Source organism: Calonectris borealis, chromosome 2 (assembly GCF_964195595.1).
Source record: "Calonectris borealis chromosome 2, bCalBor7.hap1.2, whole genome shotgun sequence".
Taxonomy (NCBI): Eukaryota; Metazoa; Chordata; class Aves; order Procellariiformes; family Procellariidae; genus Calonectris; species Calonectris borealis.
Genome location: NC_134313.1, coordinates 23,635,523 through 23,652,288, shown reverse-complemented (window position 1 = coordinate 23,652,288; position 16,766 = coordinate 23,635,523). Strand labels below are relative to the sequence as shown.

Below are 16,766 nucleotides of genomic sequence, written 5' to 3'. Positions count from 1 at the left end.
GGTGATCGTGCCCCTGTACTCGGCACTGGTGAGGCCGCACCTCGAATACGGTGTTCAGTTTTGGGCCCCTCACTACAAGAAGGACATGGAGGTGCTGGAGCGTGTCCAGAGGAGGGCAACGAAGCTGGTGAAGGGCCTGGAGCACAAGTCTTATGAGGAGCGGCTGAGGGAACTGGGGTTGTTTAGTCTGGAGAAGAGGAGGCTGAGGGGAGACCTTATTGCGCTCTACAACTACCTGAAAGGAGGTTGTTGAGAGGTGGGTGTTGGTCTCTTCTCCCAAGTAACCAGCGATAGGACAAGAGGAAATGGCCTCAAGTTGCGCCAAGGGAGGTTTAGATTGGACATTAGGAGAAATTTCTTTACTGAAAGAGTGGTCAGGCCTTGGAACAGGCTGCCCAGGGAAGTGGTGGAGTCACCATCCCTGGAAGTATTTAAAAGACGTGTAGATGAGGCACTTAGGGACATGGTTTAGTGGATATGGTGTGTTGGGTTGACGGTTGGACACGATGACCTTAGAGGTCTTTTCCAACCTGTATGATTCTATGAACATTTCTGAACTTGTTAAAGAAAACTTGTAGTTTATTGATTAAATGTTAGCATTGATATTTGTTAGATTCACATATTTGTGTTAACATTCTGGGTTTTGTTTAGATGCTAATTTATAACCATTGCCTTCACACTTGTATTTACTAGACATCTATTTTGTTGTTCTGTTCATAAGATTACCTACAACACTTAAAAATCTTCACTTCAATAGAGGTTACCAGAAAGAAGCCACTAGCTAGAAGTAGTTTTAAAAATAACAATTAATCTCAGTAAGTGGAACTGGTATTAAAAGAAAGTAACAGTTATAGCTTAGCTTTATTTGCATCTTGCTTATCCTCCAACCTTCACTGCAAATTAGATGTTGTTTATAAGCAGTGTTTTCCAAAAGACAACCTGAATCAACAAGGTCCCCAAGACAGAAAACATTGTTAAATATACACAGCCTCAGAATATGGATTAAATAGCCAGCCTCAAGTAGAAATCAGTAGACAGCAGAAAACTACCAACAGCTGATTATATCCCTTCATCAGCCTTATTTGAATACAACAATCTGCAGTTTACATTCCATTAGAGTTGTAGGTCTTGTTTAAAATCTGTTTATTAGTTTATAGCAACTGACTGGCCAGACTTTTTTTGTTTCAACTGTCATCTTTATGACTAACACAAGACTGATCAAAGCCAGCCAGCTAACTAGATTCCTTCTTTACATGAACACCTTAGGCTTTTTTAATCTCTCAACGGAAGTTGCATAGTATTTATAAAAAAAAAATGATTGTTTTCTAAAGCTACCTGAACTTGGCTTTAAAATAACAAAATTATTTTTCTAATTAAGTGTTGATAGAAACCAGAAACATTACAGCCGAAGGTAAAAAATGCTTCACTAAGACTCTAGAAGCTAAGAAGATAATTTAGGCTTCAAATGGTCACAAGGCCATGGTATTAACTCTGTCTCATGTTTCTTCCACCACCTCCCTACAGTCAAAAAAAAAAATCCACAATTTGCAACATAAGTTTGTTAGCATTGTTAATATGAACAAAGCTACTTTTGCTCAAGCTAATACTAAGACAAGTAAGTAGCAATTGCTTCTGCTTGTCATTACACCCAATGCTGGGGAAAAGAGCCAGCAGAGTTTTGTATGCTTTCTGTGTAACTCAAGTATGCCACCTATGTTTCTTAAGAGAAGTATTTACTGCCAAGTGAATTTAACTCAGTGGCAACAAGAATTTTCAGTTATATTCAGAAACTGAATGATAAAGACAAGTATGCTGGGTAAAAACATACTTGTCTCACACCTACAGTAAGTCATATGCTTATTTCAGGGAATCCTGAAGATCCAAAACAATCATGAAAAAGCAAGATAATTATCACACTGATGTAAGGATTTAAGTAAATTACAATTATAAAAACTATGACTAGGTGGTAGACACTATAATAACCAGGAAAAACATCTTACATGTCAATTTAAATTTGTGAGTAACACCTAAAACTCCTTAAAAAACCCACCACCAAACAAACAAAAAAAAGACAAGCTTGTGAACTCAATTTGACTTAGAATCAGTGAAACAAACATGAACACCACAGTCATGTTTATGTAGCTACTGTCACCCTCTGAACAGGTACTTCATCAGTATCCTTGATTTGCTAGCTGATTAGCACAAAGTCCTCAACATGTTCACCTCCATAAAATATCCATGATTTCCAGGAGCAGTGTACCAAAAAGGGTTTGGTTTGGTTTTTTTCCCCTCCCCCTCCTGGAAAGAAAAGCTGGCATCAGGATTTTACTGATAATTTGATATAGTTCTGTAGTATTCAAGACATGAAAATCAAAAGAATAAAAAAGCTAACAGCAGAGTTTAATTCTTTTAGCATAATTTCTTTATACTATGACTTAAACAGCCTAATGTTTAACTAAGTTTTAAAGTACTTTATGCATCCTCAGGAACTTGCTGGTTGTGTAACATACATTAAACTTTTCTTCTACAATAATAGCTCTTCTGTTGTCTTCTTGCGAGAAAAATAATACCAAAAGAGAGGAATAAGTAAACCAACCATGGTGAACACAGGCAAGAGCAAAGTGATTTCCATTTTCAGCAGATTATTCAAATGTAGCATATCTGTTAACCATTCAAAAACCACAAGTTTTTTAGTCCTTTTGTGACACAGAGGGGTGTATAAAGGAAAATTTTCAAATTTCAAATATGTTTTGTGCTGCATCTAAATCTGTAACATCTTTTAGGACACATCTAATCTGTCCTATGACTTCAGAAAAAGTTCAACAAAACTCAGTGGCAACATTTTGACACTATAACTCTGTACAGGATGAGCTTCCATGATCCCAGTTCCTCTTTCTCCCTCCCCACTCACATCCAACCAGTAAATACTCTAAGTACCTGCAACTGAATGCATGTGAGAAGTGACTGGGCTGGCAGAAGCCTTATATCTGAGCTTCTTTTTATTGTTTATTCAAGTTGGACAAATTCTGTGTTTATGATCATAAGCTCACAATTCCCTGACATATTGTACAAACCTGTTAAAAAGCCTGAAGGCAAAACTAAAGCATTTTAAGGATTTACTGTATACACAAGGGTACTACTTAGCTACATTTTAACCATTTTGGTGGTTTTGGTGTGTGTCCCCCTCCCCCCTTTTCATACTACAAGCCACTTCCTACACTCTAAAGTGTGCAGATGGTCAAGAATCCCTTCCACTGAATGAATGCACACCCCCGATCTGCCCTGCTGGGAGGTCTCAGTACACCCAGTGGAACCAGCCACAGCACTGAATACATTTTTAGACTTACCAGACACACACCCCCCCTACAGGCTAATTGCTTGTGCCTCGTATTTCAAATGAAGAAGCCCAATCTAAACAGCTAGCTTTTTTTCCTTTAAGTCTTGGAGTAGATTTAAGCTAATTTTGTACTACTCTTAAAAGAAAGTTTTTTTCATAGTTAATGATTGTGGTGTCTATAGCTTTCAGACAGAGATGGTGTAGAAAAAAATACTTTCCTCCAAAAGCTGTCCTTTTACTTTTGGGGATATCCTGTAGGGAGGAGGGGGAAAACTGGTTTAAGTAAAGCATGGGGGGAGGAGGCCTCTTTACCATTAACTCCCTCAAAACAACAATAACGAAAAGAACACTTATCTGGTAAGTTAGCTTCGATGAAGGTCATTTCCTAAAACAGATATCTCTTGTAGTTCATTCATCCAAAAGCATCTTATGGTCAAGAGGCAGGGACGAAAAGGAATCCACGCTAGTACAGACTTAACAAAATAGCTTGCAAAAAACCATAAACAGCCTAGTATAACCTCTCCCAGACTGCTAAACAGCGATTGCTTTTTCTAAGCATGGCCATGACATCTAAGCTTTTTCATTTAGCAAAATTCATCTAGTGAAAAAGCTAACATTAGCCTACCAACCTCTGTCCTCAGAGTCACAGCCCATTCCCCTCCTCTCCAATTTCTCCTGCTCTGGAAGAAATGACATCTTTTCAGTCTTGTTCAGAATATTCTTCCTATCTTCTTCTACAAAGAGAAAACTGAAATTCCTGTCAGCACTGCTACAGCACCACCACAAGCCACTGAGAAATGTTTCTTTAAGGGGTTAATACCTGCAGTGGGATTTGGGATTGTGCTATAACCTTACTCTGTTCCGAATGGCCCCCCCTCCTGAAGGGGGAGGAGAATCAATGATAAAATCCATGAAAGATCAAATGAATACACGCAGAAGGAAATCGAGAGGATGATTCTATGTTTGTAAGAAGAGTCAGAAATCATTACAGTACAGAGTTCAGTCCTTGCTGGAAATGCTGACTTGCTGCAAATCATGATTTGACAGACTTAGCGTGGTAACACCACCCATTTTACCACCTGAAATGTTAGTCTGCACAATGCTCCAGGACATATATTTTAGGGCAAACAAAAGCTGTCAAGTGGTATGAGACTTCTACACAGGCATGCAATTGCTTTCTTTGAAGTAAGCCTTACATCCTCAGGCTCTTTAGGGTTTAACACAAAGTTCTTCATCTGGGAAGTCATTAAGATAAAAGTTTACATATTTAAACATTGCAATTAATGCAGACATATGGAATAGAAGAAAATTAAAATGCTCTGAAAAGTGACTAAAAACATGCTTGTCATATGCAAGCATCCATAACAAACACATCATTTTCAATTTATTTTTTTTCTTTACGTTGTCAGAACTACATATTGTTTAGCCTGAAAAAAAACCCTTGAGGTTTGGTTCTTTCATTAAAAACTTCCTCTGCAAAGAACAAAGTCTCTGCAAACCAAACGGGCTCCCGATATGTATTTCAACTACATGTCTTACTAAGCAAAATAAATATTTATGACATTATTATGCTGATGCAAAAATCATAAAGAGGTAAAATACATTCATCTCGCATTCCTCACAATACTGGTTCTTCAGGGGTAACAAATCAAAAAAGCAAAAGCATTTTGTTACTAACACTGGCAATTAAGTACCGAATAGGTATACTAGGACAGTAGAAACACGAGTCCTCTGTTTTCAGTTCAGGAAATGCCTATTTATAATGGGAGTATCTTTTAAAAAAAATATTCCAAGATGCCATTTCACCAACCTATATCCTTATCATTCAGTTAGCTGAATGCAGCCACTAACCAACTGATGGAAATGCTGAAGCAGGTGTCTTTATATACAATGGCAGAGGACATTGTGCATTACCCAAGTTGCTTCTCAGTACAAATCCCCTGAGGGTCATAGCAGAGGTACCTGTACAGCTTAGGTTAGTTGCACCCTACCATTCCCTCAGGAGTATTCCACATAGTTAAATGAGCAACATAACAAGAGCATCTCTGCTGAAGTAAGCAAGCAAAGGGGGTAGATACTAAAAAATAATGCCCCATCTGAGATCTTCTACAGGAATCATGCTTTCAAGAACCTCCTTCTGTTTTCTTGAAGTTTGAATACATTATCCAAAGCCAATAAGTTAGCAAAGCTTACAAAAATGAGTACTCTTCTAAGTTCATGTATACTTCTGTGGTACCATACCAGCACTTCTCTTTCATGACAATGCAAGCAGTTACTTCCCTGTCCTATCCTCTCACTTTCTTTGTCAATATTAGTATTTGGCCTCCCCATTGCCCTCCAGCCCTCCTGTTCCCTGATTGCCACCCAGTCCCACCTAGACAAAGTCAAGAGAGCTTTAAAGGCCAGCCAGTCCAGATAACTACTGCTTCCACTGGCATAGACAGGGCTCGTTAATAGATCAGATTTCCACAGCTAATTCCCTCCATTTCCGATCAACCAGATGTGGCAATAAATAGAACAGATTTTCAAAGGAGCAAGACTTCAGACCACAGTTGCCAGACTGCTCAGGAAGTCAGAGCTGGAAGAGCAAGACAGAACTAAATGCCAAGTTCTTCCTTAGCCAGTGTAATACAAGGACAAAAGTGGGAGAGAGAGAATTATAAAAAGGAAGCAAGTTTAATGGGAATGTAAGTAAACCTTCAGACAGAAGTTTTATTTGAGTTCCATTGGAACATAATATTAATAATTATATTTAAAAGCTCAATTGACCTTTTTCCCATTAAATCACTTTGCAAGTTGAACAGGACTCAAACTACCAATTAGCTAAGCTAACTTACACCTTAGCTGTATTTGAGGCAATTACCTGTGCTTCAGCACACCAAAACGGGTACAGATTTACTGCCAAACACTTGCAGACTACTGCTACCTACATCACCACTACATTCAATACTGAACACATATTTGTGTACAGTATATTATTACTGAAGACATAATAGATCCAAGCTCAAAATAAACACAGAGATCATCTGAACATTCAGCTACAAATACAGCAAATCCAGTGGCATTTCCATTCTAGGACAAGCTATACCTTGCACTCTTTGCCACAGCACATCAGTCTACCAGTTAGAGAAAGCATAATCTCAATGAAGGTACCAGAACAAGCCTTCTCCTTGAAGAGAAAAACTTCGGTCAAAGCCAAAATTCTTTCGGAACAGTTTTAAAAACTAAAACGCATGTATAGTACCTTAAGATTTTATACTTTGTTCACTCCTTCCTCCTAACAACTCCTATGCCTTTCTTATCTTTTTACTACTTTACTTTATTCCTGTTGAAGTGCAAAATGTCATGCAAGAGTTCTACCCACATACAAGAGTGAGCCAAAACTCAGAAACTAAAGAAGAGAAACAATTTTCTCAGATCTTTTGCTTATAAATATCATATGACACCTACAAAGTAACAGTGACAGCCAGAGAATTTTCAGTGTTAACTGTATTCACTTGAATAGAGCAGTCATCTACATAGAACCAGATATATGCGGTTAATTCAATAAGTTTCACACAAAATAAAAAGAACATAACCTCTGGAGATAAAGCCAGAAATCATGATAAACCAAGTGCACCCTGTGCCTCCCTTACTGCAGTATCTTCAAAGAACAGGATCATCTACATTAAGTACCTTATTAGGAGACATACTAACACAACTGGCATTTGGACTCTTTAAAGTACCTGGCTCAGTTAGATGCACTTAACCACTCTCATTCTCAAGTTTTACATTAAAAAGCGTTATATAATTTATAGGTACTAAGCCAAACAAAAATGCCTTCAGCTAAACAGGAAAAAAGTAATACTGTATAAAACCTGCTTAACTCAGATATTACAAATGCATTTAAGGCTATTGTTAAAACCACATAAAGCTATTGTTTTATGTTAACAGAACAGGATAACCACACACATTCCAGAGTTTTCTGTGCTCCTTAAGATCAGCTATGCGCATTCATTTGTTTCCAGTTATCATGGGTTTTGTTTTTCTTTAATAACTATTTGCCTCTTGAAAATGTAAAGGCATTTATAATTGGTACACAATTTCCATCCAACACAGAATTCCACATTCTACTGTAGCTCAACTACAACTATTTGTGGAAGTGGATAGTAATTAGCAAATAATGGAGACAGGCATTTGGGAAGGCACACCCTTTATGATCAGCATTAGTTACTGTTTACAATAACAAATTTTAACTATTTCAGTATAAAATACCGTAAAAAAAAAATCACACAGTACTCAGCAAATCATGATTTGATGCTAACAGTCATGCAATGCCAATTCATGACTTCAGAATTACCGAGAGACTGAAGTTACAGCATTTTATTTTAGGATTTCTGCAGCCAACAGCCCTAATTCAGAAAAGTAACTCTTTCTACAAAGTTTACTCACACATGTTTAAGTCTCAGAAATTCATCAGGTAACTCTGTTGGTGAAAAGTATTAGGTGAGTAAAAATTATAGCCCTCCCTTGAATGAAAGCCCCATATAATATGCACGCCACTATTTTCAAATGTTGATAAGCTACATCAAGACAGTTATCTTGCTTATCAAAAAGCCAATACATGCTGTTTGTATTTTTGGAAGTGCTTATCCTCCTGCATACAGATCAAGAGAGAAGGAAAAGAGACTTACATGGACAAGTTAGGAGATGGAACCCTACTATCATCAGCTAGGTTCCCAAGGTGGCTCAGCGTTGAAGTCGAACTGTTCTCTATAAAGCACTTCTCCTAAGCCCTCTGGATAGTTGTAAACTTGATCAGAGATTTTGCCCTGTGAGGGAAAAAGCATACAAAAATAAATTTCATAGCCAGAACAAAATAAAAGCTTTATCTTAAAACATGTAACAAACACCTTTTCAGTAGTGCTTTTAAGGAGGCTTGCCACACTCCACCGTGAAAGTTTATAATCACATAAAATGCCCAGTTTTCAGTGTGAATGTAAACTCTGAACCAGATCAAGTCAGATGTGTGAAGAACTGCTAAAACACATGAATTAGGCACATGAGACTGCTTGTTTGTACTGATCTTTCATAGTCTGAAGTGGAAGATTTTCAAAACTACAAGCAAAGAGCTCTACATTGATTCTGCTTTAGGGTAGTACACCTTAATACTGGACTACCCTCCCAGAAGCGTTTTTAACCCTGTAACCACTGCGATTCTTCCCCTCCCCTTCTATTTTAGAATTCCCTTGCTGTGTTCTTTCTTCCTCTGCTGTGATGAACACCGCATGTGGGTGAAAAATAGTGCTTTTTATAGTGAAACTGAACACCATACAGACAAATCCAGAGATGAGTAAGACAGTAAAAAGAAAGAAACTTATGCTTGCCTTCAGGAATGAGGAAAAGTTTCAGCTGGCCCTTAAAGGCTATTACACACAACACCAAAGCAGCATTTTAAAGTACAAGGCTACTTTACTCAAATTAAGGTAAAACAATCACACAAAACAGTACAATGAACATAAAAAGCAGTCAAGGAAACATTAACCAGCCCTGCTAAGAAGTTATTCCTTCTCAAAGGAGCTGTCATTTTCATGGAATTAAAAATGGTACAGAACTGGTCATGTGTAAACCCAACATACAACAAAGTTTCTACAAATTCACTGTGGTCTATGGCATGAAACGTGGAACGTACCAACCTATTGTAAAAATAGGCCTTTGCTGCTCTCATTATTTAAATGAGACTACATGTGCTGATTACAAAAACCTGGCTTCTGGGAATCACCTAACCCAAATCATCATCTTTTCAACTGCATTACAGTTAAGCAAACTGCTGAAGTGTATTTTTCCACTTATTCTTGCTATTAGAAAACTAAACTAGTATACTCTATAAAGTACTGAATTACAAACAGAGTGGATGCAACTTGAGGGTATCTGTTTCACTGCAACTCCACAGAGCAATCTCTTCAGCTTTACCATACAAATTAGCATTCAGTAACATATAATATTAAAAGTAAACCGCAGAGCTTCAAAATTAATTGAGATATTAAGGAATTTTGCCAGCCAGAATTAATGTATATGCAGTGTATTTAATCTTATCCCTTTCTTCCACTAAAGCAAGAAGTCAGTAACATTTAGTTCATTTAGCATGCACACAACAGTTTTAAAAGCTGGCTACACTTTCCTTTTGTAAGATTAACTAGCAGCTCCACTATTTTCTAGTGCTGTTCTGATTATACTCAAGAACTCAGGCAAATTTTCCAGTGATCATGAATTAAATTTACCTTCCCAGCAAAACAAGTCATTAAAAAAGGTGCTTCTAGGGATAGCGCATGACCTTTAGTGCAAAACTTAAAAAGCCATGCTTCAGACAAATACCACCTGCAGTACTATTCCAATAAATATTCTCACATGACCCAAGAAGGAAGCGTGCAGTGAAAGTTCCCGTGGAGCTGGAATGAAAACCAATCATTTTCTGTAGCAATAGTCAACTCTGAGCTGCGCTGAGCTCTAATTGCCCTTCAGAATTTCTTTTAAATGAGAATTATTCATCCAAAGGATCTACACAAACGTACAGAAAATAGTCTGACTGCCCTCTTTTATGCAGGTTTGCCGATATTAAATATCCAGAAAGGAAAATGGTACGATTTGAGCCTTTCAAATCATAGTAATTTTACTCTGCTTTAACAAGCACAAAGAGTTAGTTTGCTGTACTGTGGCAGAGCAGGACTACCATTTTAAGCAGAAGTGTATTAGATGTCCATAACCTATATGGACAAACCCAGTTTTAGAAAAATTGCACATGTGATCAGCCACAATGAAGCATTCATTGTTTAAGAGTCTTAAAGTAGGTATAAAAACATTCTTTGCTAAACAGCTTTGAGTTGCAGGAATAATCAACAAGGCAGCTTTGCCTTTTAATACTGAAGTGACACCTATATGCATGTTATTTATATATCATCTGTTAGTATACTCTACTAGCAGGTGCCTCAAGTTTGACTGCAGCTCAACCAGCAATGCTGTACTTTGTACTTGAATAGTAAAACTCAGATGAGGAACAAAATAACCCCCCAGTCGTCCACAGTGCATAGTTTTGCCAGAACAACTGCATCCCCGCAGCAAGCCCTGTGAACACCAGCAAGCCAGTCAGGGCCAGGCCCTTTCCAGCTCACTGGCCCTCTCAGCTCCCCATATCCGATACAGACAGGCCTACAAAACCGGGCACAGATTCATTTTCTTTGAAAAAAATGACTCACTGCATCTCTCCATTTCCGAAAAGAGACCCTTTAGTGACCTGAGCTAAAATATCCGTGAACCAAACCACAGAAATCCAGCAATAGGATGACCTTGCATATTTACACCAACTAACAGACTTGGAGGCACCAAGTTACTCTGGTCCACAAAAAACCCCAGCTATTCTTCTGTTACAATAGGTCTTTTCCAGATCAGGGCCAGGGCGTTGTGGCAAGGTGGTTCCCAGGGCAGAGCAGGTCCTGAAGGGAGCACAGGTCCCTGAGGAATTCTCCCATCAACCGCACTCTTGCTCCTGTGCTACATCAACAGCTTTTGGAACTGAAATTTGCCATTATAACCAAATTAGACCCTTACACAATTAAGCCTCCCTTTCAGGAAGGGACAGTCTTAATTCCCTTCCAGAGCACTCTGTCTCTTCTTCAATTGGAGAGATGGAAACATTTCCAGACCGTACAGCCCAGCATTGCTGCGAACACACACCTGCACAGCCTTCCAGCACAGGGAGCAGCGAGAGGCACAAGCTGCTTGCCCGGGGGCAGACTGCAGCCCTGAAAGGCAGTAAGCCTGTCTCTTGCCTCCAGTAAAACTGTCCCCATGGGAGAAACATTCCCATTGCTGTTCACCACCAAACAACACCCTCCCCCTCCCTACGTCTTGTAAAGACCCCTCTTTTTCTGGGGTTTAGAGCTCGAGGCCCGGCAGGTGGGATGGGGAGGGGGGCAGACTGGCTGGCTGTGGGGGCCTCAGCTTGCGGCAGGCAGAGCTCAGTACAGCCTGAAGCACACGGGGAGGGGGCTGCCGTGTCGCAAGCATCAGCCACGGCGGCAGCAGCATTGTTCACACGGTGACAGGAAGGAAAGAACTAGACTGGACCAGTCCAGACTGGAACAAACCCCTCCTACCATCACCATTATTCACAACCCCCACCTCCCCCCCAGCACCACTGCCTCCCACATTTAGCCAGGGAAGCATAGTGGGCAAGTGCAGTACCCTCAGAGCCAAAAATTCAGCAGCTAGAAGTGGGGCAGCACTCCCCGCCCCCTCCCCCCCCCCCCCCCCCGCAACCCACCACCACACAGGAGACCCAGCCACGTGTCTGGCCGGGAGGGTAGGCAGGTCTAACCTGCTTTATAGGACGCCACAATGTTTTCGTTCAGGGCAGCTATATTCGACTGGGACTACACAATCAAATCCTGCTCGGTCACCGGAGACTGCTGCAGAGGTCTGAAACGCAGCGCTTCTGCCTACTGGCACATGTCGGCTGTGCAGGATTTTGCACTGCAGGAGATACACTTCAGAAAGGCTCAAAAGAAGATTTAAGCTCACTTACTTCCCTCTTCACCACAACCAGGGTCCCCCCCAGCATAGACAGGCATCTTCTTGCGCTCTGAATGAGCCCTGACTGCCAACTGGAAAAGACCTGCAGTGCTGTTAGTAATGAGCAGTAACAGCATCCTCCTCGGCCACACCAGCTGCCCCACATTCCTGCGTTTGCACCATCCCCCTTACACATGCATGAACCCCCTGCTCCCACACCATACTTCCAGCTCCCCTACAACCAGTAACAGGCACCTCTGCTGACCTCTCACCAAACAGGGAACAGCACCGCAGCGAGCACACACACACTCAGAATACCCTGACATCTAGGTGCACACACTTACACACATGCACCCAGCCAGCAGCTGAGCAGCATCTGGACCCGTTTGTCCATGCTTTCCAAAAGCCACCAGTACAGTAGTGGCCGACTGGACCACAAGTACTGGCGGAGGCAGCCAAGCCAAGGGGGTTGAGGCTCAACCAAGAGACTTCCAGAAGGGCTGGTGGCACCAAACCTGCTACTGCTATACTAACAGACTGACCAAAGGGAGGGAGAAAACGTGTGTCCTTGAGACAACCAGCAAACACCCCTGGCAAAGCAAGGAGACTGCTAACAGGAGGGAAGGGCTGCACTTTCCATACCCTGGAGGACCCCCTGGCCCTTCTGCGTGAAGGCAATTTGCCCCGTCATCCCAGTGCTTGTCCCGGAAAGTGTCACTTGTGCAACACCCTTACAACTTGTGCAGTGCCCTGACAGCTCGTGCTGCCGCCCTGCTCCTTGGCATGTCCCCCCGCCACGTCCACCATGCTGAGGGGGACGGGGTGAGGCCTCGTGCAGGCACCCACAGGCACAGCTCAGGTGAAAGGGAAAAGAGGAGCACGACAGTGGGAGCCCGGATGGATAGCCACGGTTACAGACACACAACATGGCCTCTGAGAAGCAGGCAAGCAGAGACGCTGTGGCCGTGGCACCAGCACTTCTCCAGCCTCTCTGGCCCTGCCACCTAGGCTGGCCTCGAAGCCTGTCACGCAGCTGCTCCCCCCTGGGCCTGAGGGGGCTTCCTGCGTGCGGGTGCACCCGAGGGGAAGACATCCACAGAGACCTGCACCGGAGTCGGTGCTCCCGAGCCCGGGCAGCTGCCACAGGGCGAGGGGACGGCACACCGGGTCCGGGGAGCCCCGCTCCCTGAGGGGTCCAGGCGAGGACGCCCCTCGCCCCCTCCCCAGGAAGAGGCACACTGCGAGAGGTAGCAACGCCCGCCGGGCACGGGTCTCCCGCCGCGGGGCACTGCCCCAGCTGCTGAGGGGGAAAACACCACACAGCCCCCCTCCGCAGGAATCCGCCATGTTAGGGCGGCCGCCGAGCCCCCGCTCCCCGCGGAGCCGGAGGGCCCACCGCCCTCCCGCGCCCTGCGGGGTTGGCGGAGAAGGGGGTACGGCGGCCCCGGCGCAGCCCTCGCCCCGGTCCCCGGCCTCCCCCTCCCGCTCGCCGCCTCTCACACGCAGGGCTGTCCGCCATGTTAGCGCGGCGGCCGCTGACCCTCTCCGCCCGCCGCCACTGCCGCCCTCCGGGGCGCGGAGAGCCCCGGCTCTCGCCCGCCCGCCCCCCGTGCGGCGGCCCCGCATCGCCCGGCGCCTCGCTGCGCGCTGGGGAGAGGGGGAGCCTCGGCTCTGACTCATCTCGCCGCTCTCCATCTGCCGCCGCCGGTGGCAGCCGGTCTCGCCCCACGCCGCCGGGCGAACGGAGAAAGGGCAGCGGGAGGAACCAGCCCCATCCCCCTCCCCGACCGGCAATGCCACGGCGGTTGGCGGCGGTGCTGCCCGCCGGGCGCCCCTCCGCCCTTCCCGGGTGCCGCGGCCACCGCTCTCCCTTCCCCTCCTTGCACTGGGGGGAACAAGGGCCTGCCCCTGCCCAAGCCCCAGGGAGGGGAGAGCTCCTTCCACTCCCTCCCGCCGCCGGTGTCAAGGGACGCCCCGGCCCGCTCCGGGGCTCACGGTGGGCGTCGCCGCCTGCCTCCCTCCCACCCGCCCGCCGCCTCCCCTGCGGCGGGAGCCCCGGCCCGGCGGGGAGGCCGGGGGCGCCGGGACCCCCGGCACCGGTACTCACGTGAGATAACGGCCCGAAAGATTTGGTAAATCGTCTTCTCTTTTTAGGCGGAATTTTTAAAGAGGGATGTGGGAACCTACAGCAGAAATACAGGCGGCGGCAGCGGCGCCTTCCAGGGCCATAGGCTGCGGGGGCGACCGGCGGGGGAAGCGCAGCGCAGCGCTGGGACGAGAGGGCACAGGCAGAGAGAGACAGAGCCGGAGCGGGCCGGGGGCGCGGGGCTGCGGCAGCTGGGGGCGAAGGCGGGAGCGCGGCCACCGGGCGGCGAGGCGAGCGGCGAGGCGAGGAGAAGGGGCCGCCGCCGGCAGCGCTCTTATAGGGCGGGCGGGCGGGGAGGGACCCGGCGCCACGCGTCACCGCACCGCGGGGCGGGAGGCGCTGCCGCCGCCGAAACCACCCCCCACCCGCGGCGGGCCGGGGCGCGAGAGGCGGCGGGCGGGCATGCGCCGAGCGCCGCCGGCGGGCAGGAGGACACCGCTACCGCCACCGCCGCCCCGGGCCCCGCCACCCAACATGGAGGCGGTGCAGCGGCCCCCGCGCTGCCGCCGGGGCCGGGCCGGGCGCAGGTGCGGGCGGGGCGGGGCGGGGCGGGGCGGGGCTGGGCCCGGGGGACGCGACCCGCCCGGCGAGGCTGGTGGCCCCGGCGGACTGCCCTCCCTGGCTGTCACCGTGGGTGCTGCAGGAGAGGCTGGGGTCTTTTTGTAGTTCCTGGCAGGAGGCAAGGCAGGGACCACGTAGGGCTCCGCTAAAGGCGTCCCTCAGGATCCAGGGCAGGCGGTTACCCATGCGTGAGTTCATATGGCAACTTGAGTTTGTGTTTCCGTAATGGCTTCCACAAAACCAAGACCCATCCTGTGTCACTACAGCTTTGAGCAGGTGGGAAAAGAAACCAGGTCTTTTTGGCCAGTCAGAAGCCTCGTTCACCGACTTAACGACAGCCTACTAGCTCGCACTGATTCACTGAGCATCGATGAGCTGTTAATAACACTCACTGGAGGAGGCTAATCACAGTGCATACCTGGCAGCCTCAGTCTTTCATGAATTTCAGGCCTTCAAGACTCCCATAAGTAAATATATGAACTGAAGGATTTAGCTGACCCATATATTTCACAGAGTTTCACTGAAGCACTGGGGCATCTTCAGCATATCCCAATGCCTTTAGTACTTTCATAACACCCTGGTGAGGAAGCGCGGCTCAGCTGCAAGTGGAAAAGAGCCACTCAGAGATCACGTGCCTCAGCTAAAGGTCACAAAACTGTTCCATGGTGGAGCTGAGGATGAACCCAGATCTGCCAGCCCCAGTCTGCCATGTCAACTTTACCAAACCACACAGGGCTGGTTTTTTTAAAAACTCATTCCAGTAGTCACAATTCTTTCTGGACACTAAAATACATAGTTATCCAGTTCACCGAGACCCACCAAAATATATACTTGTTCTGGAAAGTAATTGTTCATCTCAGGGCACATTCCTTTACTTTTTAAAATGGTATCTTAGTACAGTTTGGATTTTTTTTTTCCAAAGCAAAGCTGGGTTTGTTTAGTTTTATAGCAGAGAGAATTTAGAAAAGTGATGAATAGATACACACCTGTCATCTCTTCAGAAGTAAAACGAGACTGAGGTTCCACAGCATGCAGGGGTGGAGTTTGTTTATTCTTTTCATCTGTTCTCACCTTCTCTTTTGCAAATAATTTTAAATGAGGAGGAAGTGAACTGACAAATATATGCAGTCTCATTACAGTGTCTCATCTTTCCTGGTAACAGCGCTAGTAGGTTATGGATGAAGTCAGTAAAAGTAGGCACATTGATTAGAAAGTTAGAAACCTCTCACATACATTTGCAACAAACCCTGCATTGAGGACTAAAAATGGAGTGGTTTACACTGCTGTTTTCTCAGGTATGTTCTGTATTGCACCTTTCATCCCTGACTTACCTGTTCGTTTGTGTTCCTATTCCAGAAGGCAGACGCAGGAGGAGGAATCAGAGTATACAAAAAAACCCCAACAAACCAAACCAAAAAAGGTATAGAGAGATAGGAAGAGAGATTTGGGCAGAGCTTGGACACAGCACAATAAATGTGAATCATTAACAGGTAAAGAAAGGAGGAAGGGTTAGAGGGGAGGACAAAGGTTATACTGATATATGCAGAGGAGCAATCCAGAAAGCTGTATTCTTTGGGAAGGTAGATTTTTTAAAACACATTTTTGGAAGGGATTTAAACTAGGAAAAGGACTTGACTAGTTTGGAGGCATTTAGGCGCAGCCAAAAAGTGATACAGCAAGGAAAAAGCAAAGAATAAGTCAATACTAGTTCTACGTAGAACTATGTATTTTATCCATGTTCTTAGACGTCTCCTGATGGTAATATCTGAAGATATCTCAGTGATATATGAGTGATGTAACTGCCACATCAGTTACTGCCACCTCGTCTACATTCATCTTCCCAGAGGAGTTTTTGTTTTGGTAGGTAGGGGATGTTTTTAATATTCATATAGGGAGTAAGAAAACAGATGGACTATTTAAGAGGGGAGGACAGTCACATAGGACAGGAAAAAGAACTTCAGTTTGATATGCAATTAATTGGGGGCACTGTCAGCTATTTTAAAAATGTATGGAGGGAGGGAGGATTTCCTGCTCGTATGGAGGAAGCAACACTTGAAAACAGAAACATAAACTTTATCCTCTCAAATCTACGGGAAAAAAAGAAGAGTGGCACACTATTTGGGAGAGTACAAGACTGAACTGTGTAGTCACTATATGCAAAATAAGAAAAAATTG

General features: G+C 45.0%; 1 protein-coding gene across 4 annotated transcripts in view; it reads right to left on the bottom strand.

The window, feature by feature from the left end:
* AZIN1 (antizyme inhibitor 1) overlaps positions 1–14,399 on the bottom strand; it is a 29,114-nt gene extending 14,715 nt beyond the window's left edge. The window contains exons 1-2 of one of the 4 annotated variants that reach the window (XM_075141314.1): positions 13,992–14,399; positions 8,011–8,148 (exon numbers count right to left, since the gene is read on the bottom strand). The gene's annotated coding sequence lies outside the window, so the exon portion shown is untranslated. Of the gene's footprint in view, positions 1–2,223; positions 2,295–8,010; positions 8,149–13,991 lie in introns of those variants that run through there. The other 3 variants (XM_075141317.1, XM_075141315.1, XM_075141316.1) reach the window with 3 other exon arrangements.
* Positions 14,400–16,766: the final 2,367 nt, after the last annotated feature.